This window comes from Balaenoptera ricei, chromosome 10, assembly GCF_028023285.1.
Source record: "Balaenoptera ricei isolate mBalRic1 chromosome 10, mBalRic1.hap2, whole genome shotgun sequence".
In the NCBI taxonomy this organism is placed as follows: Eukaryota; Metazoa; Chordata; class Mammalia; order Artiodactyla; family Balaenopteridae; genus Balaenoptera; species Balaenoptera ricei.
Window position 1 is genome coordinate 5,154,403 of NC_082648.1, and position 25,077 is coordinate 5,179,479.

Here is a 25,077-nt window from a genome sequence, read left to right on the forward strand (position 1 = left end):
CTTCTCTTGTTGCGGAGCACAGGCTCTAGGCACGCGGGCTCAGTAGTTGTGGTTCGTGGGCTCTAGAGCGCAGGCTCCGTAGTTGTGGCACACGGGCTTAGTTGCTCCGCGGCATGTGGGATCTTCCCGGACCAGGGCTCGAACCCGTGTCCCCTGCATCGGCAGGTGGATTCTTAACCACACCACTGTGTGCTCCCAGTCCAGACACAGAGGAGCTGTGTGGCCTTCCCCTTCTGTTTCCTGATCTTTTCAAGAAATAAGTAGAATTGAATGATTTCAAAGATCCCCTCCAGCAGTGCCATTCTAGGATGACTTTATGAAATCTTTATTTCCTTTTCCCCTCACTGCTGGGAACAGAGGAAGGAAAGCATAAATGCCCATGGGAAAGATTAACGTTAAGCCAAAGGAAGAACTTTCCAACCTCTGGGGTCACACATGACAGAGGCAGGGCTTGGAGGAGAGCTGTAGGATTTATTTCTCTGATATTTGAAAGAATAGAATCTACTCACCTAAGGTGGGATGCATTTGAAGATGCTGGAGGCTGAGAGTACTGTGTGCAAAGATGGCGTTCAGCTGTCAATCAAACTCTTTCCTCTCCGGTTCAGCTCTGGACGTGGCCTTTCTGCCTTCAGTTATCTCCTCCCTTTCCCTTCAAACCAACCTGTATGAACTGCTTAGTGCCTTCCTTCCATCATGTCATTTTTCAAAAATCTGACTATATTTTCACAACAATTTGTCCCTTACAGTATTGTGTCTGATTCCTCTTCCTGACTTCCATTTCTCCATAATGTGCTTCTGCCACTTATAAAAATACTTTTCACTAGAACCTAGTCTATCCTATAAATACAGCTGGAGTCCAGGTCCTAGACCATTCCCATTGTCATGGTTTTGTTTATTTTTCTTCATATTCTGAATGTACTTAATCTCTCCAAGCTCAGTGGAATTACTGCCTTGTCCCTGAAATGTTCTCTGACCCATCTAGCCCTTCCTGAACTCTCTGACCCTCTTTCCCACATACACCTCATCACGGTTGATCCTTGGAGATTTTTCTCTCATGTCTAAAGCTGTATTGAAACCTAGGGTTAGGTACTAGGAAGCCCTCAATAAAGGCTTGATGGATTTGAATACACTTGGACCTTCTCTTTTCTGTGATGAGCCTGGAATGGGTCATCAGAGCAGTCTCCCATAAGGCTGGCTTCTCTGTATATATCTGCCTACATAATGCCTGGGTTGTTAATGATACTTTTGGGTGTCTGCACCAGGAATGGCTCATTTACTGGTCTTCTGATTGCTTGAAAGGAAGATCCTGGCAGAATGGATCTTTCTTGTATGCCGGGTCAGATATTTCTTATAAGTAGATTTGTCCTAGGAAAACAACCTGAGTATGGCTTTGTTCAGATGGTCAGAGTGGTCTGAAAGCTACCCTGGGCCATTAAAATTAGCTGCAACTGCCTGTCTCAAAAAGAAGATTCTGATCCAAAGTACAGGTCTATCTTATGCCATAGAGGTATTAAATCTTCCATTACTCAAGAGGGAGTGTCAACAATGGAGAATGAAAGATTATCGAGCTGAGCATCATGGGTTCTGGCTAGCTCTGCCACTGGTCTGTGAACGTGTTAGGGTGAGCTGGGAAGAACCACAGTGCTCTCAGAGCCTCAGTTTCTGTACATATAAATAAGAGGTTTGCATGAGGTGGTCACTAATGTCCCACAAGCTCTGACGTAAAATGGATCTGTGAAGTTGTTAGAATGCTGCTCTCCGTTCTTCAACAAGAGATGTAGGGAAGAGAGCAGTATCACGCTAGAGAAGTGAAGATAAAGTTAGCCTCAGGACTCACCCATCTATCTATCCATGCTTCCACCCAACAAATATTTATTGAATACCTACTATGTGCCAAGCTCTGTTCTAGGCACTAAGGATTCAACAAACAACAACCAAGTCTTTATCATGGAGCTTACATTTTAGTGATGAGAGACAGACATGAACAAATAAACCAGTATATACATAAGATGTCCTCTAAAAACAGACCACTGCGAAGGGCCACACAGGCTATGCACGGCACACTCCCAGGTGGCCGCCTTCACCTAGATTATAACCATTCTGGGTGACAATGGGTGCTATGAAGAAAGGAAAGTGGGTTGGCAGATAGAGAGTGATGGAAGGTGTTATTGAAGATAGAGCTTTGAAAGAAGGACTCTCTACTGAGATTTTATTTAAACAGAGTCTTGAATGAAGTAAGAGAGCAAACCACACACATAATGTAGAGGAAGGGTCCCACAAGGGCCGTGAGAACAACGCTGTCTGAAGGTCCTGGGGTGGTAGTGGGCATAGCCTGTCTGAGGCTCTAAGATGTTGTGATCCTATAACTGTCTCCCAGACAGCGATGGGACCAACAGTCCATTAGCAAAAGAAGGAATCAGACCTTGTAACAACAGGTGCCAATGCCACTCCCCCTGGCCACCCTCTCACAGGGCTGCCCAGCTCTTGTTTTTTTTTCATTTTTTCATTCTTTTAACAAATACCTAGTAAGCACTAACATAGTGCCAGGCACTGAGAAGGTTTCCTTGCTAACTTTTCTCTCTCCTAGGGTTAAATACCAATTCCATTCTTTTCTTAAGGTCAGAGTATGGAGAGTGTGCTAGAAAAATACAACAAAAAGCAGAGTGGAGCAGGGCCCATCATACTTGCCTTAAGAAGATCATTTGTCACTTGTCCCCAGCTTTCAACTTGGAGAACATCTTGGGAGGAGATGCTGCATCAGTTTCTAGCTTTGATTTCACCACAGATAACTTTTGCTAAAACCTGGCTTTCCATTTTATAAAAGGTGACTTTCACTGTCTACTTCACAGAGTCCAAGAATGAGGATGCTGAGGCAGTTTAAAATGAAGAATAAAGGGACTTCCCTGGCCGTCCAGTGATTAAGACTCCGTGTTTCCGCTGCAGGGGGCATGGGTTCGATCCCTGGTCGGAGAACTAGGATCCCGCATGCCACACAGTGCGGCCAAAAAAAAAAAAAAAAAAATGAGGAATAAGGTTCAACCAGCAATAAATTAATCAATGCATGGATTCTGAGGGAGGACAGGGTCCTTTCCTTAGGTAGGAAGACAAACACATAGATATTGTCAGTGAATTAAAACATGGTGAATGCTGGAGGACCGGGGCTGCGAAAACATGCAGAATGAAGTGAGAGGAAGGAAATCATTGTGATCTGAGTTGATTAGAAAAATATTCATAAAACCTGGGCTTGAGGATGGGCAGGATTTTTTCAAATAGTGTCGAGAAGATGAAAGGATGGGGATAAGACGTGCAGATGAGAAAGCCCATGGCAAGTTCAGGGCACTAGAGAAGGAAATAAAGAGTCGCAAAGCAAGAGAGGATCCGGAAAGAGCACTGGGGCCAGAATTCCAATTTTAGACGTTCAGTTTGTTTTCATTATGCCCTGGAAAATTCTAGACACCATATCTGAGGTTTCCTTTAGGCAAAGCTGGGCTACCACCTTCTCCTTCATTGTCAACCCCATTAGGCTCCACTCAAGGGCTCTTCTGCCAGCATCTCCTATGGTAACAATAGCAACAGTAATTCATTGTCTTCGTATACTTCGTATAACTTCGTACACTTTGTATAACTTGTCTCTGCAAGTTACAAAGTGCAGTATTTGAAATTTCACAAAGGCAGGGGCCTTATCTGTCTCCCTTTATCTCCTTGAACCTGACACAGAGCTCACCACCTGGGACACACCCAGTAAACTCTTAGTCAATTGATGAAAAAATAGGAGAAGCAACTACATCATCTAATTTGAGCCTCCTAATAACCCTCTGGGGCAGGGAAGCCGAATGTTCTTATCCTGATTTCACAGATGAGAGAAGTGAAGCCCAGAGTAGGTATATGGTTTGCCCTTAAATACTGTGTTACAGACTTTGTATTAAAAATTGCACTGAGCTGGGAGCCAGAGGACCAGGAACTAGTGAACTAGGAGCCTAGCTTTGTCATTTACCTTCTCTGGACCCTAGTTTTTCTAGCCTGTTAAATAGGCTTGGAACTAAATTTCATTGATTCCAAGATACACAGACTCACACATTTATTTAATCACATTTTAATGTCTCTGAAGTTGGAATATATCTTATCATCAATTATGTGCCCTATTTTAATTCGCAGCATTTTTCTTGCTTGGTTTCTAGGAAATATGGTAACCTCTGACCTGTCTGTCTGCTGAAATGTGAATGTAAAAGGGTGTTGTAAACTGGGAAGCTCTGTACAAAGAAGCAATGGCCGCTGGCCTCCCTATATCCCTGGTCCCATGCTTCCGAACCACTCTGGAGAAGCCAGCCCCCAAGTGGGTTCTACCTGGAGTCCCTGAGCAGGCTCTGCAAGAGAGGGGATTAAGTGGCATTAATGCAACAAACAAATGCTGGCATCTCTGAGACGCCTGGTACAAACCTTCACTATTGATTAAAGGAATTAGTGGTCTGAGAATCTATGAATAGACAAAAGGAAAGGAAATGCAATCCTTTTCCACAAGCCCAAACACAGACCAGACATTCATTGATTTCTTTGTTCTCTGTTTGTGCATACCTGTGGTTCCATAGGGCTGAATTCCCAGAAGGACCCCCTTTGACACAGGGACCCTGCTCTAACAGAAGACCTCCTCCCCAACAGAATCTCCTCCCCCTGCCACTCCACACCTTCCTTTGTCTGCAGCAGCCCCTGGCCCGGTGAGCAATGCACAAGGGACCATTCGTTAGAGGGCTGGTGATGTCTGCTGTGAGTCTGCAGCAGGCACGTGGCATTGAGAGCCACTGAACTGCTTCAGTTGTTTACATTTGGCCTCCGTCACCCACACTTGTGAAAAACAAAGAAAATTAAAAATGCTGGCATTTAAGGAGGGGCTGGGGGAGGATGAAATGAGCAGCAGAGCTGAGACCAGGGTGAGCTAAGTGAGTTGCTTTGGGAGCAAAATTCAAGGGGGAATACACTCTCACTGTCAAGCTTGTGAGTAGCCCAATAAAGGCATTTTTTTGTTGTTGTTTGTAACATTTTTTTTCTCTTCTCTGATTTAAAAGACAACTGTGAAAACACTAATTATTAATCTGAGTTGATGGACACCCACTGTATAGAGATGTCATGGTGACATCAACACATAAGGAGAGGATAGAACTATAAAGAAGCTAAGTCTTTGTATACTATTAAAATTAGGTTGGTATTAATATATTCCAGATTTTTATAAACTAAGATGTTAATTAAAATCCACAGAGCAACCACTAATAACTCAAAAATATATACTAAGAGAAACAACAAGAGAATTAAATGGAACATTAGATAATATCTGTTTAACAAAAGAGAAGGCAGAAATGGAGGAATAAAGAAATAAAACACATAAGACATATATAATACAATAGCAAAATGACAAATATAAACCCTACCTTAGCAGTAGTTACATTGAATGTCAATGGATTAAACACTACAGTCAAAAGAAAGAAACTGGTAAATGGACTTTTTTTTTTTTAATGTATTCCGGGGCCAGCAGCACCCAGAAACCTGTCAGAAATGCACGTTCTCCGGCCTTACCCCAGACCTCTGGAGCTCTGGGGGTGGGCCCTGGCAATCTGTTTTTTTTTAAATTTTATTTATTTATTTATTTATTTATGGCTGTGTTGGGTCTTCGTTTCTGTGCAAGGGCTTTCTCTAGTTGTGGCAAGTGGGGGCCACTCTTCATCGCGGTGTGCGGGCCTCTCACTATCGCGGCCTCTCTTGTTGCGGAGCACAGGCTCCAGACGCGCAGGCTCAGTAGTTGTGGCTCACGGGCTTAGTTGCTCCGTGGCATGTGGGATCTTCGCAGACCAGGGCTCGAACCCGTGTCCCCTGCATTAGCAGGCAGATTCTCAACCACTGCGCCACCTGGGAAGCCCCTGGACTTTTTAAATGATCTAACTGTATGCCGTCTACAAGGGACATTCTTTAGATTCAAAGACACAAATAGGTTGAAACTTGAAAGTATAGAAAAAGAAATACCATACAATAAGTAAGCAAAAGAGGACTGGAATGGCTTTATTTATATCACAAAAGTAGACTTTAAGAAAAAAATTCTTACTAGAGACAAAGAAAAATATTTTATAATGATGAGAGGGTCAATTAATGAGAAAGAAATGATAATTATAAACACATGTACACCTAACAACAGAGCCTCAAAATACATGAAGTAAAATGTGTCAGAATTCAAGGGAGAAATAGACAACTCAACAATAATAGTAGGGAGTTCAATAAACCACTTTCAATAATGGATAGAAAAGCTAGAAGAAGAAAAACAAGAAAATATAACACTTGAACAATACTATAAATAAATTAGATCTATGAAACTTCTATAAAACACTCCACCTAACAACAGCATAATACACATTTCTTCTCAAGTGCATATAGAATATTCTCCAGAATAAACCATACATTAGACCATAAAACAAACCTCAAGAAATTTAAAAGGATAAGAATCTTTCAAAGTACATTCTCCAATCACATGAAATAAAATTAGAAGTCAAAAAAAGAAGAAGATTTCAGAAAGTTACAAATATGTGGAAATTAAACAACACATTCCTAAATAACCAATGATCTGTATGGACTGAACTGTGTCCCTTCAAAATTTATATGTTGAAGAACTAATCCCTAACTAATCCTTAATTTCCTAATTGGATATAGGGTCCTTAAGGAGACTATTACAGTTAAATGAGGTCATAAAGGTGGGAAAATAATTTGATAAGACTGGTATCCTTATAAGAAGAGGAAGAAACCCCAGAGATCCCTCTCTCTTCATATGAGTACAGAGAAAAGAACATGTCTTCTGGCCAGGAAGAGAGAGCTCATTAATCATTTAAAGACAAATTAACATCAACGTATGTCATATTTATAGATTAAAAGACAAAAACCACAGGATCATCTCAAAAGATACATAAAAAGCATTTGATGAAATCCATCACTCTTTTATGATAAAACACTCAACAAATTAGGAATAGAAGGGAACTTCCCCAACCTGATAAAGAGCATCTATGAAAATCCCACAGCTAACATCATGCTTAATAGTAAAAGATGAAATATTCTCCCTGAGATCAAGAAGACGACAAGGATTCTCATTCTCACCACTTCCATTCAACAATATACTGTATGTTCTAGTCAGAGAAGTTAGACAAGCAAAATAAATAAAAGGCATTCAGATTGGAAGAAGTAAAACTAGCTGTATCTGTACATCATATGATCATCTTGTATGCAGAAAAATCCTGAAGAATCCAGAAGAAACTGAAAACTATTAAATCAGTTCAGCAAGGTTTCAGGATACAAGATCAATATACAAAAACCAATTGGATTTTTATTCATTAGCAGTGAACAATTTCTTTTTTTCATCAAAAAATGAAATTAAAGAAACAATTTCATTTATAATAGCATCAAAAAACTAAATAACAAGGAATTAATATATTAAAAAACATGTGCAAGACTTGTTGACTGAAAAATATAAAACATTGTTGAAAGAAATTAAAGAAAACTGAAATAAATAAGAAGACCTCCTATGTTCATGGATCAGAAAGCTAAATATTGCTAAGATGCCACTATTTCTCCAAGGTGAGCTACAGATTCAACACAATCCCAATCAAAATACCACTGCCTTTTTTCAGAAATTAACAAGCAGATCCTAAAATTCCTATGAAATTCAAGGCACCTTGAATAGCCAAAACAGTCTTAAAACCAAACAAAGTTGAAAGACTCACACTGCTCAATTTCAATACTTACTTCAAAGCAACAGTACTAGTACCAGCATAAGGATAGACATATAGATCAATGGAATAGAATTGAAATTCCCAAAATAAATCTATGTATCTATGGTCAACTGATACTCTTTTTTTTTTTCTGGCTGGGCCAAGTGGCACGTGGGATCTTAGTGCCCTGACCAGGGATCGAACGCGTGACCCCCTGCAGTGGAAGGGTGGAGTCCTAACCACTAGACAGCCAGGGAATTCCTGTATGATCAACTGATATTCAACGAAAGTGCAAGGATGATTCAACTGGGAAATAACAGTCTTTTCAACAATTGGTGCTGGGATATCTAGCACATACAAAATAATGTATTTGGATCCCTTCCTTGCACCATATACAAAAATTAAGTTGATCATAGATATAAATGTAAGAGCTAAAACATTAAAACTCCAGGAAGAAAACAATGGAATATATCTTTATGACCTTGAATTAGTCCTTGAAAGACTTCTTAGATGTGACACCAAAAGAACAAGCAACAAAAGGAAAAATAGATAAATTGGTCTTTTTCAAAATGAAAAATTTTGTCCTTTAAAGGACACTAACAAAAAATGAAAAGAAAACCCACAGATGCAGAGAAAATATTTGTAAGCCATACATATGATATGGGACTTTTATCCTGGAGATGGATAGATAGATGATCGAGAGATAGATAGATAGATAGATCAATCTTGCAAATCAACAATAAAAGGACATATAAGGACATAAAAGGACAAATAACCCATTTTTTAAATGGGTAAAGGATTTGAATAGATATTTCTCCAAAAAAGAAATAAACTGGCCAAAAAAGTCCTTTTGATCAACATCTTTAACCATTACAAAAATGCAAATCACAACCACAATGAGAGAGCATTTCACACCCTCTAGAATGGCAATAATAAAAAAGATATACAGTAACAAGTGTTGGTGAGGATGTAAAACTGGAAACCTCATACACTTCAGGGAGGATGGGAATATGGTGCAGCCAGCTTTGAAAATTGTTCATCAGTTCCTCAAAAATAAACACAAATTTACCATATGATCAAAAAATTCCACTCCTGGAGAAATGAAAATGTATGCCCACATGAAAACTTGTATACAAATGTCCATAGCAGTATTATTCATAATCACCAAAAAGTGGAAATGGAGACAACCAAATGTCCATCAACGGAAGAATGGGTAAACAAAATGTGATATATCCATACAGTGGAATATTTTTCAGCAATGAACAGGAATACAGTACTGATACATGATACATAGAGGAACTTTGAAAGCATCATGCTGAGTGAAAGAACCAGACACAAAATACCACATATTGTATGATTACATTTGTATGAAGTGTCTAGGCAGCTTCATAGAGACAGAAAGTGGATCGTTGGTCACCAGGGTCTGGGAGGAGAGGAGAGTGAGGAATAAGTGATAAAGCGTGAATATGAAACTAAATACAAACAACCGTCTTATAAATTCTTATTTTAAGATTTTCCAGATAGAGCAACTAAGATTAAATTTCCTTTGGGTGATTTTATTTTCTGACAATCCCGTTCCCAAATGTGTATAGCATAGATCATAAGAGTATAGACTTTTAGAGTTGGAAGAAGAATCCTACGCATTAAGGTTCCAAAATAATTATTTCTCTAAAAAACTCTCCTTTTTGAAAAAAAAAAAATCTGAGGTAGAGTAGTTCCAAGGGACAAAAAAAATCTCAGGATGAGGTCTGGATGAGCAAGGCTGAAGCAGAGTGGAGATTTAAGTCATGAGAGCTCTGAAGATCCAGGCATTTTTAAGATCGGGAGGTAGCATAGCATAGGTTTGGTTTTGTTTTTCATATAATACATTTAAGGGCACAAACTAAAAGCCAGACTTCCAGGGTGAGAATCCTTGATAGGCCACTTAGTAGGTGTGTGATTTTGGGTTTATACTTCTTTTTCCTCTTTTGTAAAATGAGAATAATCATGGCACCAACCTCCCAAGTTTGCTTCAAAGACTAACTGAGTGAATATTTGTCAAGTCTTATTACAGTGCTTGGCATTTGATAAGCACTAGATTACATTTTTACAAAAATATTGGGTAGGTGATTCTGTATCTTCTGAAGAAAGTTTAATGTGAAGATTTTATGCATGATTTTAACTCACTCATTTTTGTTGTTGGTTTTTGCACACCAAAATCTCAGAGAAGCAAGTCTGCCTCAGAACAGAAAAAAGAATGCAGGGACTTAGCTCCCAAGCCAGCATCAAAACCCAAAACCCAACGATCAAACAAACAAAAAAAACTAACGACCTCCATCACCCCTGTTCTCCCCACCCTGGGTGCCCAGCCACCCTTATCCCCAGAGGGTCACCATTTCTCAGAACACCTAGCACATTTAGAAGTCACTGGAGGACCAAAGAAGCGTGATGTGCCTGCAAAGCAGGATTCTGGTGGCCCCAGATCAGAAGCTCTGGGGTCCTGCTGGGGGCAGGGCAGCCCAAAGATGTAGGTTGTTCTGGCAGAGACGAGGGAGACTGTGTCCCAGAACCCTCTCTCTCTGGGACCCTCACCTATAGCTCATCCCTGCTCTGCAGTCAAACATGTGGATTCCATCAGAGGAAACCCTCCTGTCTAATCACTAGGCAACAAAGCCATGTTATCTCAACCCATCACCGTTGAAGGGAAACCATGTTCGGTTCCTGAATATGCTGCCCAGAACCATCTCAAGGGCTTCTGTGGTTACATGTCAGCAAGTGATAGAGCTGGGATTTCAACTCAGATCCCTTTGACTCAATGAGATGACTTTCAAGCAGCCGAAAAAATATGTAACAAGGAAGCATATGAAATAGATAACTAAGGATCCTTCCTGGGATGTGTTCAAGAGCTGGGAAGAGGCTTGAAAGAAAGGACAAACCCTGCTTTCAGGAGAACCTCGGAGTTTGAGGCTTGTTTCGACAGTCTAAGTGGCCAAATCATCACCCCATTCTAAGCACTTTTCTTAGGTAACCCAGTGGGGGCACAATTTCCAAGATTATCAAAATGATTTCAGTGAAAGAGACAGAAAAGTAACTGGCTAACCGTGAGAAGTTTTACTGATAATCAAGAAAATCAGGAAGACCCAGAACCTGGATGGCTCTTCCCACCTAAGAGGTGCTCCCTGCCCCTTCTCCTCCCTGCCCATCTGCACACAAAGGCACCTGCAAGAGATTACCTAGAGGGCCAGGCTTCGAGCCCACGGAGATCCAGTCAGAATTGTTGCAATGACTTGCAAACCTGTTCCCTAAAGCAGGATAATTTTCATGAGGCAGAATAAATCCTTCCCGTGACAAAGAGTAATTTTTATGGTCTTTCTGCAGCCATCTAACTAATTGCAAGTCTTACATTTTACAATTTTCCCTCCCCCATCCATACAAGAGTAGGAGTTAGCATGATCTTGGGCTCTCCTCCCTCAGAACCTATTCAAAATTGTTAGAAGGGGAAAATACATATCTCTGGAGGCTACAGAGACCTTTCTCCTGCTGTTTCCTCAGTCCTTTGTGGTTAAATCAGCCAGGGGTGGTTGAGCGGATGTGCATTCTCTGAAATGATTGGGCTCTACTGGAGGGACAGTTAGCCCTCCCGACCCCCATTCCTGCCATTGCCCTTTTAAAAATTTATTTCAGCAAACTTTTATAAGTGGGCTAGGTTTGAAAGATACAGGAATTCACAGACATGGGAGTGGAAGGGGAAGACAGACCCATAAACAAAATAAATGCCTATTAGTGAGATGAGGAAAACTCAGCTAGACCATGGGGCTCAATGGGGACTTAAAGGAGGACATCCTTACTCTCCCAGTGGGCAAGGGGGGTGATTTTGAGTTGAGTCATGAAACTGAGTTGAAATTCTCCAGGGAGAAAATCCAGTGGAGCAGCATATGCAATGGTTTACAACAGCTTTGCGAGTTTAGGGGACGGCAAATACTACAAATGATATAGCTAGCTGGCAGGGAATTGGTGTGGGTAAGACCTTGCAGGCCATCCAGGGAAGTTGGGACTTTCACCTGAAGTCAATGGGGGAACTTCAAAGGTTTTTGTTTTTTTTAACAATGGAGCAACTTTGTATTTTGGAAGATAACTGCCTGCAATGTGGAGCAGGGGCAAACCAGAGGAAGGTTGTTCCGTGAATAGAGGCTGAAAGGAGAGAGAAGAGGAACAAATCTCGGAGAAATGCAAGTGTGAGAGTCAACAGAACTTAGCAGTTAATTCATTTGGGTGGTGAAGGAGAGAGGAGGACATGGCTTGAGTCCCCGGATGGATGGTGGGACCATTCATCAAGATAAGGAGATTTGAAGAGGGAGATAGTAAAAACAGTTTTAGACGTATGAAGTCAGAAGTGTTGATAAGACAATCTATTTAATAAAAAATAAATTAACTAAAGGAGCTCTCATTCATTCATTGCTGGTGGGAATGTAGAATGGTAGAACCACTTGGAAGACAGTTTGGCAGTTTCTTACAAAATTTATACTCTTAACGTGTGTTTCAGCATCACGTTCTTCAGTGTTTACCAGAATGAGGTGACACCTTAGGCCCACACAAGAAACCTATACATGAACGTTTGTAATAGCTATATTCATAATTGCCAAAACTTGGAAACAACCATGATGTCCTTCTGCAGTAAATGGGTAAACAAACTGAGCTACACCCAGACAATGGAATATTATTCAGCGATAAAAAGAAATGAGCTGTCAAGCCATGAAAAGACATGGAGGAACCTTAAATGCAGGTACTGCTAAATGAAGGAAGCCAGGATGAAAAGGCTACTTACTGTATGATTCCAACTATATGACATTCCGGAGAAGGCACAACTATAGAGACAGTAAAAAGATGAGTGGTTGACCAAGCAGGACCCTATGGGGCTCCTGGGCACAAAAGCCTTTCTGTGTCCCCTATTTCTTGATTACAGGAAATAAGCTTCATTCAGCCTTCATGGCCTTTCCTGAGTTCCTAAGGGCAGATTCAAACAGTTGTTAATTAGGGAAGGAAGCGGAAGCGAGACAAGGGAGGAATAGTCAAGAGAAACAATAGTGCAGCCTTGGGGCAGGGTCCTGGTTCCCCCTCAAGGGATACACACAACACTATCTTTGAGCTGTTTTGCAGATACTGAAACCCCACCAGGTGGGAAAAGTTAACTGCATGCTACCCACAAGCATGTAGACCCCAGACCGGTTGGAACCAGAAGGTTGATGATGCTGACTCCCACTTACCTCACCGCCAACCAATCAGAAGAATGATCATGAGCTGACCACGCCCTCTTTGAACCATTACTATAAAACTCCTCATTACCCCCTCCAGATCGAGACACACGGTTTTGAGGGCATTAGCCCACTGTGGCACCCTTGGCCTGACAAAGCAATAAAGTTATTCTTGTCTACTTCACCCAAAACTCTGTCTCCAAGATTTAATTCTGTGTCGGGGTACAGAGGCCAGATTCAGCATCATGGTTTCCAGAGGAAAAAGAGGAGGAGGGAGGATGAATGGGTGGGCAAAGGGGATTCTTAGGGCAGTGATACTATCCTGTATGACACTATAACGAGGGATGTACACCATTATACATTTGTCAAAATCAGTAGAATATATGGTGAATTCTAATGTAAACTATTGACTTTAGTTAATAACAATATGACAACAATGGCTCATCCCATAACAACTGTACCCCAATAGTGCAAGATATTAATAACAAGGGAACCTGCAGGGGTGTGGGGGGATGTGAGAACTCTGTACTTTCTGCTCAATTTTTCTATAAACCCAAAATTGCTAAAAATAAGTAAATAAATAAAATCTATGTATTAAAAAAAAGCCTCAAAAGGAAGTTTTTTTAAAAATTTCTGGCCACTTTTACATATGCTTTTTTCTACCCTTGTCTGAGTGATGAAGGCAAAGGGCATATATGGTGAGGATTTCACCTTCTCATCAGTTGTAGTTGTCAGCATGTAAGGAGCCTTTCTTCAGAAGATTAATACATGATTTTTTTTTAATATAAATTTATTTATTTATTTATTTTTATTTTTGGCTGGGTTGGGTCTTCATTGCTGTGCACAGGCTTTCTCTAGCTGCGGCAAATGGGAGCTATTCTTCGTTGCGGTGTGTGGGCTTCTCATTGCGGTGGCTTCTCTTGTTGCGGAGCATGAGCTCTAGGTGCGCGGACTTCAGTAGTTGTGGCACGTGGGCTCAGTAGTTGTGGCTCATGGGCTCTAGAGCTCAGGCTCAGTAGTTGTGGTGCACGGGCTTAGTTGCTCCGTGGCATGTGGGATCTTCCCGGACCAGGGATCGAACCCATGTAGCCTGCATTGGCAGGCGGATTCTTAACCACTGCGCCACCAGGGAAGTCCAATACATGATTTCTGACCCTATAAAGTTATGTTATACTGAAAGAGAGAAGAGTCATTACAGAGAGAAGTGTAGAATATGACAGTTGGAAGGGACTTTATACCAACGATCTATCTTAAAAATAGAGAAATTGAGTCCCAGAGAGAAAAATGACTTGCCTAGTGTCACCTAACTCATTTATCCAACACTTATTAAATCCTTTAATGGGTAAGTTTGTGTTTGGGGTTGGAAATAAATGGATGAGGGGCAGTGATTAATGTCAGGGTGCTTATGGTCCAGTGGAGCAAGAGATCAGTAATCAGAAAGTTACAAAGCAATGTAATAATTATGATGACGGAGGTATGCATGGGATGCAAGGTGGGCAGATCCAGGGTCTGGCGTGGTCTCAACCATCAGGGTCCAAACTGTGAGTGGATTTGACAACAATATCTCTTCCCAAGGTAGGGTCAGAGCTGGAATCCAGACCACTCAATTTTCCCTTTATTTCTCCTCTTATGCATGAAGAGATTGCTAGGCATAATCCTGGGTGGTTGGTTGGGAAACCAAACTGGACCACTTGAGGTTGTGAAGATAAATGGGAAGGACTCCCTGAGGTGGGTTTTGTACTTGTCAAAGTGATGCTGAGGGGATATCTCCATACAGCAAATAAAAACATTTCCTACCACCTGTTCCATGCAGGTAATCCTGATACGTGTAGTTGTGTAGCTGGTGGTTTTTCTCAAGTGTTTCCACAGCTCTCTTCTTTCTGGATTCCTTCTACAGTTCACCATGGACACAAGACTCCTCTCCCCTAGGAGACTGTCCTTCATAAGCCTCCACATACACCTCTATCCCATCTCAGGAGAGAAAGCCATGTTACCTATTTTTCCCCTGGGTTTAAAAAAAATCTTGAAAATGAGTTATTCTCTATCAAGTGGCAGGCAACAGTTAGAAATTTGAAACCCAATAAAACGTCCTTCTTTTCTTGAAAAATCTCTTCTGTATGTTTGGAAACCAAGCTCTCACATTAATTGAACGTACTGAACACACACAAAGCAAAACAATTTTCAAGACCTTCCTTTTCCAGTTCTGGGTTTTAAAGTTTTGGTTTCCAAAATGTTTCTGACAAGATTTTGACTGTTTTTCAGAGATTTTTTGTGTTGCCTGCTCAAGCTGGCCAACGAACCCAATTATCTGATTCATGTAACATCCTTTTCCATTTCAAATGTTTTCCATGTCACCATGTCACAGAAAAGTACACAGTTATCTAGGAGGGTGAATGGCATGTGGCTAAGATTTGAAATTAAGGTAGAATCATGGGTTTAGTAGGCAGATTCTTGGACAGAAAGTCAGAATAGCTAGATCTTTCACCCAGCTCTGCTACTGGGCTATGATTTTATGACTGTGAAAGATATAAAATATCTGATTTTCAAGATTCTTTTAAACTTTTGCTACTCTGGACCTTCTCTGTCAGTCTGCCTGAATAGTGGGGAGCAAAAATCTTTGTCCTATTGTCTGGAATAAAAGAGCTCAAAGGAGTTGGAGCATTCAAGAAGAAAAAAATGTTCCACCAAAGTCCCACGTGCCAATAATCCAAAAAATTTCTAGGAGGTGGGGATACACTTCTTCCTTGGGCTCCCTCCACAGCCAGGCGTGCAGGTAAATGAATGAGTCAATATTACACGGGTGGAAATTAAGATTTGTCTTCATAAGAATAAAATATTTTGGAAATATATACTCAGGAAAAACTAAGGACCAATTAAACACAGAAATGCATGGTCATGATTATGAGCGCTTCGTAATCATCTTCCAGCCCTCTCAAATATTCTCATCTCCAGCCATTCCCCACCACAAATCCCATCTCCAGCCACGCCAAATTACCTGACATTGCAGGAACATGAGTCTTTGTTCATGAGCTTCCCTTCGCTTGGCATGTCCAGCCCCATCCGCTCCACCTGGCACCTTCCCCATCATCCTACTGGATTCCATTTAAAATCATCTCCTCTGTGTAGCCTTTGTGATTACAGCCATGGATTGACAGCCTCCTCTTCCTGGGCTTCCAGAATCCTCATTCTCTACCCATGCCTCCATCACAGTGCAAATCTGTTGTGATGATCTGTTAACATATCTGTGGTCCGCATTGGATCGTGAGATCCTCGAGGGCAAGGACGGAGTCATCCATCTCTTTATCCCAGTGCCTCACATGGTGCCTGGCACTTCATAGCTTCCTAAATATTGGAATGGGGCGGTGTTGTGATTCAGTCAACTTGTACTGACAACTTGAGCTGGCTTTCGAGACCTGATTGTTAAATTTTCAGGAATTTTGTCAGCCAACATTAAAAATGACAGTCTATAAACTTACAATTAAATGTATTCAAAGGAAAAGTTATAAATACTCAAAGTTCATCACTGCCTAATCATGTTACATTTTTCTATCTTTATGCACTTGAGGTTATTTATGCCTATTGTGCGTGTATGACACAAATTCTGGGTAACATTGTGCTGTTGCATACCTCCAACCCCACACTCAGCAGTGTCACATTGGGCTTGACATTGGTCATGGCAGCACTATTTACACCATAGGAATTGGCAAATGCTACTAATCAGACCTTGGTTTATTGTTTTGCTGACTGTCTAGACTTAACAAAGTGATGGAGAAAATGTTATGCAAACTAAATTAGGAGTGTGTGTAATTGTTACCTTGTGAATCACACACACACACACACACACACACACAAACCCTGAGTATTTGAAAATTATTTTCCAACTCAACAATGAAGCCTCTCAAGTCACTGAGCAAGTGAGATTGTGACATGCCTTTGTTGTTTCACTTTCATTTTTTCATTAAAATGTCAACCAGCATTCACGTCAGAACAACATGTTTGTCAATTGCAATCATAGGTTCGCTACAGATACAAGACTCTGGCGAACATCAGTGAAAGTGTTTTGTGAACATCGGCTATGTAGAATTTACAATAAAGAGTATTATGTGTTTTATTATTACTTGTAAATTGTGCACTACCCATTCTTTATATCAGTAAAATTTATAATAAATTTATGTGTGTATATGAATGTACTTAGTTCCCCCTCTGGAGAGCTTGTTCTTAAATGTCTACCAGCATATCACTGGATTCAGAGAAGGGAGGCTTCAGAAAGGACTGAAGTAGTCAAGAAGAGCACATTTATGGAGGAGGTGGGGCTTCGGGGGTTGGGGGAGGGAAGCAGCACGATATTCGCATCTGCAGTCAAATGCTCTGCCCCTGAGCTACACTCCCGACAATATTCCAGTCTGGAAGAACAGCAGGAGCAAAAGCACAGAGGTAGGGAAGGCTGGGTCTGTGCAGGAAGCAGTAAGGAGCCTGCTAGAAGGAGAGGGCCATGGGGAGATCACGCTGGAAGGGCTGGGAAGGGCTGAGTCCTGGGAGCCAATGCAAGTGAGGCAGAGAAGCCGGCTTTGATTTAGCAGGCAACAGGGAGCCCCCTCCGACTCCTTACAGGGGAAGTGATGAGAAGTGAGCAGGGATTTAGGAGGACGGATGGGGCCAGTGCTCAGGATAGATTAGAAGATGGACAGCCTGGCCCCGTCCCTCTGGAAAGCAGAACAGAGACTGCAAAGGAATTCAGGACCAAAGGGATGAGGTAATGCTGCCCTCAGCCTCCTTCTCCACCCATTTTCTCGCCGCCTCCTTTCTCTCTGCCAAGCTCAGCCACGTCCCCCTCCCCCAAGCTTCCCCTCCAGCTGCCCGTTTTCTCTGGCGTCTATGATTAATTCTCTCTTAAAAGTATCTGGTGATAGATCCAAGGGGACATTTCATAAATTCTGCCTCATTGTGTGAAGCCTAGTTTAAAAACTTCCTTTTGTCTAGATCAATTATGAAATAATAAAATCTGACCTGAAACTAAACCTTCATCTTTTCTTTCTCTGAGAAAAGGATCCAACGATGATCAAAAAATACAAAGAAGGAGAGAATTTGATCCTGTAGTCATGGGAGCCCAAGAAGTAAGTAGCTAAATCAGCATTATTGAATGTTCTTCAAGATCAATTGTATAGATTTCTTCTCTATTCACTCTCTGTATTTGTGTGTCTGGTCTTCACACACATACACACAATGACACATGCACACAGACTCCCACTATTTAGCAATATGTCAGTTGGCTGTCTAGAGCGTTGCCATTCCTATAAGCTTGGGCTACTTAGAACAAGAATGCTCAAAAAGGGTGATAAAACAAAAAAATCAAATATCTGCCATTTACAATCTTCTCAAGGATGCTGGTTGGTTTTAAGACCATGGTGTGGCATCTAAAGCATGATCTTGTTCAGGAATTATATTTGCTCTACTTGTTTAGATGGCCCAATACTACCCATCATGCCCTCTGAGGTGAGAACAATGTCTGGCTAGGAATTTCATGGCACCATTTTGGGCCAAGCTTTGATTTCATGGTCTTTGGGTCTTGAGGTTGGAGTGGTGGCACTGGTGTCAGTGAGGTATCCATGGCTCCTTTGACTTGATGGTGTCTTATCTCAGCTTTGACCTGCCTGTTGTCCAAGGACATGGTTGGGCAGGTACAGAAAAAATGCTCCCACTACTGAAAAAGAAAAAAATACCCAAAGTGAGTAGTATTCTCATATCTTTTTCCTTTAGAAATATGACCTATTGCAAAAAATTAGGTGTCCCAGTATTTTATTTTCTTTCCACATTTTCTTGTCTAGAAGTCATCAGCATAGGCCCTTAAACACATTCTTGCTGGTGCCCACACGTACACACAATATTTCTATCCTTCCTTCAAAATACCATTGCTACAAAGATGTCTACCCAAATTCCTCAGACACTTACAGCTGCTGTTTTCATGCCCCATTCCTTCTAGTTCCCTGTTGACAGCCCAATGGGCCTGACTCCCTAATATTTCTCCCTACCAAGGACAAAAATAAGAAGTCATAAATGCCAGACATTTCTAGGGGCTAAGTCAGCTCCTTCTCATGGGTGATTTTTATGCTGGGCTCTGGCTGGCATCTGATACTCAGTTGCATGGTAGGTCTAAGGCCTACTGGTGCCCACACCTAGGGAATGAAAATCTGGCAATCCATGGCAATCGGTAAGCCCTTGTTTTTTGCACTGAGCTAAGCACATGGAGAGATTCAAAGAGTATAAGCTGTGTTTCCTGCTTTCAAAGGGAAGGGAACTAACGTGCAGAAGCATTCAAGAATAATCCAGTGCTAAATTGGGTGGCCCTGGCTGGAGGAGATAGCGCAGTATTGTCAACAAGTGTTAGATTCAAGGGCTCTTTCTGCCAACTTCCTTCCCCTCAACACACAGACCCCTCAGACCCTCTCTCTTTCACAACTCCAATCCAGTTCACTCCTTAGCCCATACTAGATTTTCCTGAACTGGGAATTCATTAAGATTCAACATAAGTGTGGGAACAAAGGAACTAGGGTTGTATTTAACAAGTAACAGAATACAAGCTATTCTGGGTTCCATTTTCGCAGCTCCATCCATTAGGCTTGTGCCTCTACTCTGACCAGATGAATAAACTGAGGACCCAGGGCCCTGACTGCCAACAGGACCTAACACTGAAGCACAGGATTTTGACTGGGTTGTCTTACTTTGGGTTGAGTGGTTGGCTTGTTTTAATTTACTTTCAAAAAGTCCTATGCCTCTTTCAATTTGTGACACAAATAACTTTTGAAGACACCCAATTCTCAGTAGTTCTTCAATATCAAAGATTCTCATCAATGAGTCTTCAAAGTCCAAGGACGATATGAGGTTAGAAAGCTAATTTATTTCTTCCCCCGCTTCTGAATTCATCCTTTTTTTTTTTCCCCAGAAAAAAGAGCCTTACAGCCTCTCTCAATGCTTTCCTAGTCTGTCATTGGTTGGGAAGTCATTGCTTGTGGTTCATCTGTATTTCACTTCTAAGAAATCAAGCTCATTTTCTTTTTTCAAATATATTTTTTTAATTTTATTGAAGTATAGTTGATTTACAATGTTGTGTTAATTTCTGCTGTACAGCAAAGTGACTCGGTTATAGCGATACATATATATTTATTCTTTTTCATACGCTTTTCCATTATGGTTTATTACAGGATATTGAATATAGTTTCCTGTGCTATACAGTAGGATCTTGTTGTTTTCATTTTCTTTTAAGTTCTTTTTTTTTTTTTTTTTTGGTCGAGCCGTGCGTCATGTGGGATCTTATGTGGGATCTTAGTTCCCCGACCAGGGATCAAACCCACACCCCCTGCAGTGGAAGCGTGGAGTCCTAACCACTGGACCACCAGGGAAGTCCCTTAAGATATTTTTAAGAAGAGATTTGTTCATTCATTTACATTCATTCAACAAATATGTACTGATGGCCAACGCTGGGTGAGCCTTGTTCCACACACGTCTGCGGGTACCCTACTGTCTATAACCCAACAAAATAGATTAAGTCCCTCCAGGTGCCCAGTCCCTGGAGACAAAATGAAGAGGTTCAGTCCCCAGTTTTCCCTACATGAGGACCATGGTCACAACTTGGAGGATGATGACACAGTCCCTTAGTTGCGTGTGCACATGTGTGTGTACCAGCATCACGAGCACAACTGTAAGAAAATAACGTTAACAGATTTCATTTAGTGAGTCCTGACTTTTTTTTCCAGACAATACACCAGGTACCCTACAAACATGGATCCTAACAACAGAACCACGTGGAGGTACTATTATCCTCCCCACTTCACAGACGAGGAAATCAACGCTTAACGAGCCCACAGGGACAGATGTGCATCCTCGTAGACCCACTGTGCTCTTGCATTCTGTTCTGCTGCCTTCGTGCTTTTAGCCTGTGTTTTTCTGAAGTGACTGTGGCAGGCCTGCTGCATGGATTTTGAAATATGTGCTTTTTCATATCTAATATTTAATGAGGCCATGCGTGCTCCTCACCTTGGCCTTTGATCTTCACACCACGCAGAGGCCACTGACAGGGCCGGAGGGTCCCCATGCTCCTGCCGTCCTGCAAACATTCTTCATTGGTTGAGAGAAGTACCCAGGGCCAACGTAAGCCTTCAGACGCCTCAGGAAACTCCAAGCACTGGCCCCACCCATGGCCAGGCCTGGGTTAAGCATTAGGGATAGCTCATTACCTGGAAAATCTCACTGTCTACCACAAAATATGGTGGAAAGAAACGTAGGCAGAAAAACCAGTGGGTTTCTTATGTTCAGGAGGCATCATCCTAGCTCTACCAGGAATGGTAAGATCCTGTCCCTCTGTCTTAGATCACAGTTCTGCCTATGGCCTTGTGTGACCTTCATAATAAGGTCTGTAGAAAAAAATGAAAGGAAATGTGGTAAACCAAGACAACTCCTTAATAATGCCATCTAATTCTCAGGCAGACACTTAGAGAGAACAATAAATCAGAAGCCCACACTGGTGTGAGGGCAAAGATGGCATCCTGTCCCCAAATTGTTATCAATGCCACATTTATAAATATATCATTTATATTTATAAAACAAGCAGTTTTATAAATAACACTGGACAGTGCGCATGGTAACCCACGGCTCCAGAATGATCACCCGTCACACTCTGCACTGCTTCACTGAGGGCTGTCCATGCCCTGTGGTCCAGCACCCATCCTACCCAATAAGTCACCATTTGGAGCACATATCACGTGCCAAGCATCTTGCATACAGCATCCCTAATCCACACCACAGTTCTGCAGGACTCGGGAGGGAAGAGGGAGAAAATCAGTTCTGACTGTCCAGAGCTTCACAGTTTACTGGAATGTTATCACACCTTCAGTCACAAATGATGGTAAACCCAAACTGGCCTAAGGTTATGAATTGATTGGCTCACACAACTAAAACCCTGGGGGCATTGGCTTCAGGTTCAGTTGGCTCCAGGAGCTCAAACAGTATCTTTCTCTATCTTTAGGCTCTGATTTCTTCTGTGTAGCCTCCATTCTCAGACAAATTGCCCCCTCATTGTGGAGGCAAGAATGTTGGCTGCTGGTAGTACAGGCCTACATCTACACAGTTCTAAGCCCAGAAGAAAGATAAAGACTTTATTCCCAGCGATTCCATCAAAAGTCCTAAAACTATGTCTCTGAATCTGTTTCCGTTTTGTAAATAATTTCATTTGTATCATATTTTAGATTCCACATATAAGTGATATGATATTTGTCCTTCTCTGTCTGACTTACTTCACTTAGTATGATAATCTTTAGGTCCATCTGTGTTGCTGCAAATGGCATTATTTCATTCTTTTTTTGTGTGTGTTCCAAAATAAATGGTCTTTATTAAAGGTTTTGGATTTTGGGGGGGATGGTTCTTAAAAAAAATTTCTGTTTTGTTTTTTTTTTTAATGTCTGAAACATTTATATTAACATATTTCCATACATTCATTCTTTTTTTTAAGGCTGAGTAATATTCCATTGTGTATATATACCACATCTTCTTTATCCATTCATCTGTCAATGGACATTTATGTTGCTTCCATGTCTTGGCTATTGTAAATAACGCCTTTTTGAGCTTTGGGGTGCATGTATCTTTTCAAAGGTACACCTGAAACTAACACAACATTGTAAATCAACTATACTTCAATTTCTATTTTTGTTTGTTTTGTTTTTGTTATTTTCTTTTAACTATACTTCAATTAAAAAAAGTTCTAGAACTGAGTCTCTTTAGATCTGATCCAATCACGTGCCCATCATTGAACAAAGCCCAGTGGCCAGGAGGGTTTAATGTTCTAATATCCAGGGTTGAACCACAGTCCACAAGCAGGTAGGGTCAGCTCTACTCATGGTATAGAATGTGAGAGTGGCTAAGGGGTTTTACCTAAAGAAAACGGAGGTGTTAAAGGAAGGAGGGGAAACAGATGTTGGAAAAGCAAAAATAATACAGGTCCACTAGGGGATTCCCTAGTGGTCCAGTGGTTAGGACTCCGTGCTTTCACTGCTGAGGGTGCAGGTTCAATCCCTGGTCAGGGAACTAAGATCCCCACAAGCCATGCAGCCTGGCCAAAAAAAAAAAAAAAAAAAAAAATACAGGTCCACTACATTGAAGTCTAGGAGGCACACAAGACACTCATGGATACGTACTTCCTTATGCACTTAAAGCAGTAACATATAATGAAGTGAACATTAACGTGATACAAACCAGTGACCCAAGACTTCAGAGAAAGGGTGAAAAGGACCATCATTCAGATGGAAAGGGTCATACCACCTCGTTTCCATATGCTCACCATGACCACTGTCATTATCACCATTAATAGAACAAGTCAAGCCTCTTTTGCCACAAGAGCACTGCAATGGGCACCATGCTGATAGAATGAACTAAGAAAAGTTTCTTCCTTTTAACAGCTCACCTTATAAAATAGTCAGAGCGTGAAAGATCTGTATAAACAAATCGAGAGCAGATTTAAAGACATGGAGCTGTCGACTGAAAAAAATTGCACAACCTAAAAGCTGAGAATTATGTTTTATTCAGCGGACTTCAAGCCCAGGAGACAGCCTCTCAGGTAGCTCTGATAGGAGTTTTTGCAACAAAGACCAGGGAGCTGGAACATCGAAAGACTACTGTTAGTTAAAGAAAACCAGATATCTCACGTAAATGAATATAGCACTTTTCTGTGTATGGGAAGATGCAAGAGCCTGGGCTCCTTGAAACCCTTCCTTTGATATGCACATTACCTCTCTATGACCAGTATCCTGTTCTTTCCCACCGTGAGTCCTCTCAGGGTGCACCATTGGGGGTGGAGGGCTGCAGGGGCTGACGGCTTGGTGGTGGGCATCCTGTTTCCATCCTGAGTTCCGTCAGGGCTCACCGTCGGGGCAGCTGTAATGTGATGGCTTGGTGGCTGCGACATCCTTTGTTGACTGACATGGCGGCAACATTTCTCATTCACTGAGCTCATATAAGAATGGACATTCATAGAATAGTGGAACATTGGTTCATTCTCTCTAGGCACTCACGTCGCACTGACTAAGTGCCAGGTGGCACTCCATACCCTGGGGACACAGTCCCTGCCCCTAGGGAGCCAGAGGTCAACTTTTGCAAAACTGCATCTTACAAAGGAGGAAACCGAAGGCCAGAGAGGATAAGTAACATAACCAAGGTCATGAAACTAATTAGGGGCAGAGTTAGAACAAGAATGACTATCACCCGATCATGTACACTCTGGGGCTGTGAATAGAATGTGAACTTAGGGTTCAGTAGATCTGGGTTGCAATCTTGGCCCTGTTGCCAGCTGTCTCTAAGAAGCCCACCCACCTCCACCTTCTCCGGATCCCATGCTTTGTGGCCACCTGCAGGAGTGAACCAGGTGAGTTATGCTGCCTCTGTGGACATCTGCTTTGTGAACTCGGGAATATTTCACAGAGATGTTTCCCCTGACAGGTTTATGGCTGGTCTTGGCTCAGTGCCTTGAAAACACTCATCATGTGATGAAGCAAGAATGCCATTCTGCCTACTATCAATAAACCACGTGGACATTCTCACCTCCACCTCAACACCACCCTACCCACGCTCTTCACCTCCCCACCAGCCCGCTCTCTCCCCACATCCCAACGATGCCCAAATCATCTCATTAGGAAGTGACACCCAGCAGCATTCATTGCTCTAGATCAGAAGCATGGCCAGAGCTTGTCTTACAGACACTTAGGTTTTGTGTTAAAAGCTGGAATTTGAAAATGGCAAGATACATCTAAAGGGAAACTGGGGAACATGTTTGAGCTCAGGCTAGAAAACCCACAAGGTGACCATGAGAGGATCATAACAGACCCTAGAACAACAAGATCTTATTTCTTGCCTGAAAAGGCATATAATAGACTTGAAAGAGACCTGTTCTCTGGATTCCAACCCAGGGGATTCAACCCGGGGCTTTCCCTACATGGTGGAAGAGTGGGTTTCCCTGAAGAAACTGCATGTGGGCCTGAGTTTCTGGGATGCAGGGTGAGATGGCTGTCCCCTGGGCTGAATCCTCACCACAACCCTGAGAGATACTGGGCGGAAAATAAAGGTTCAAT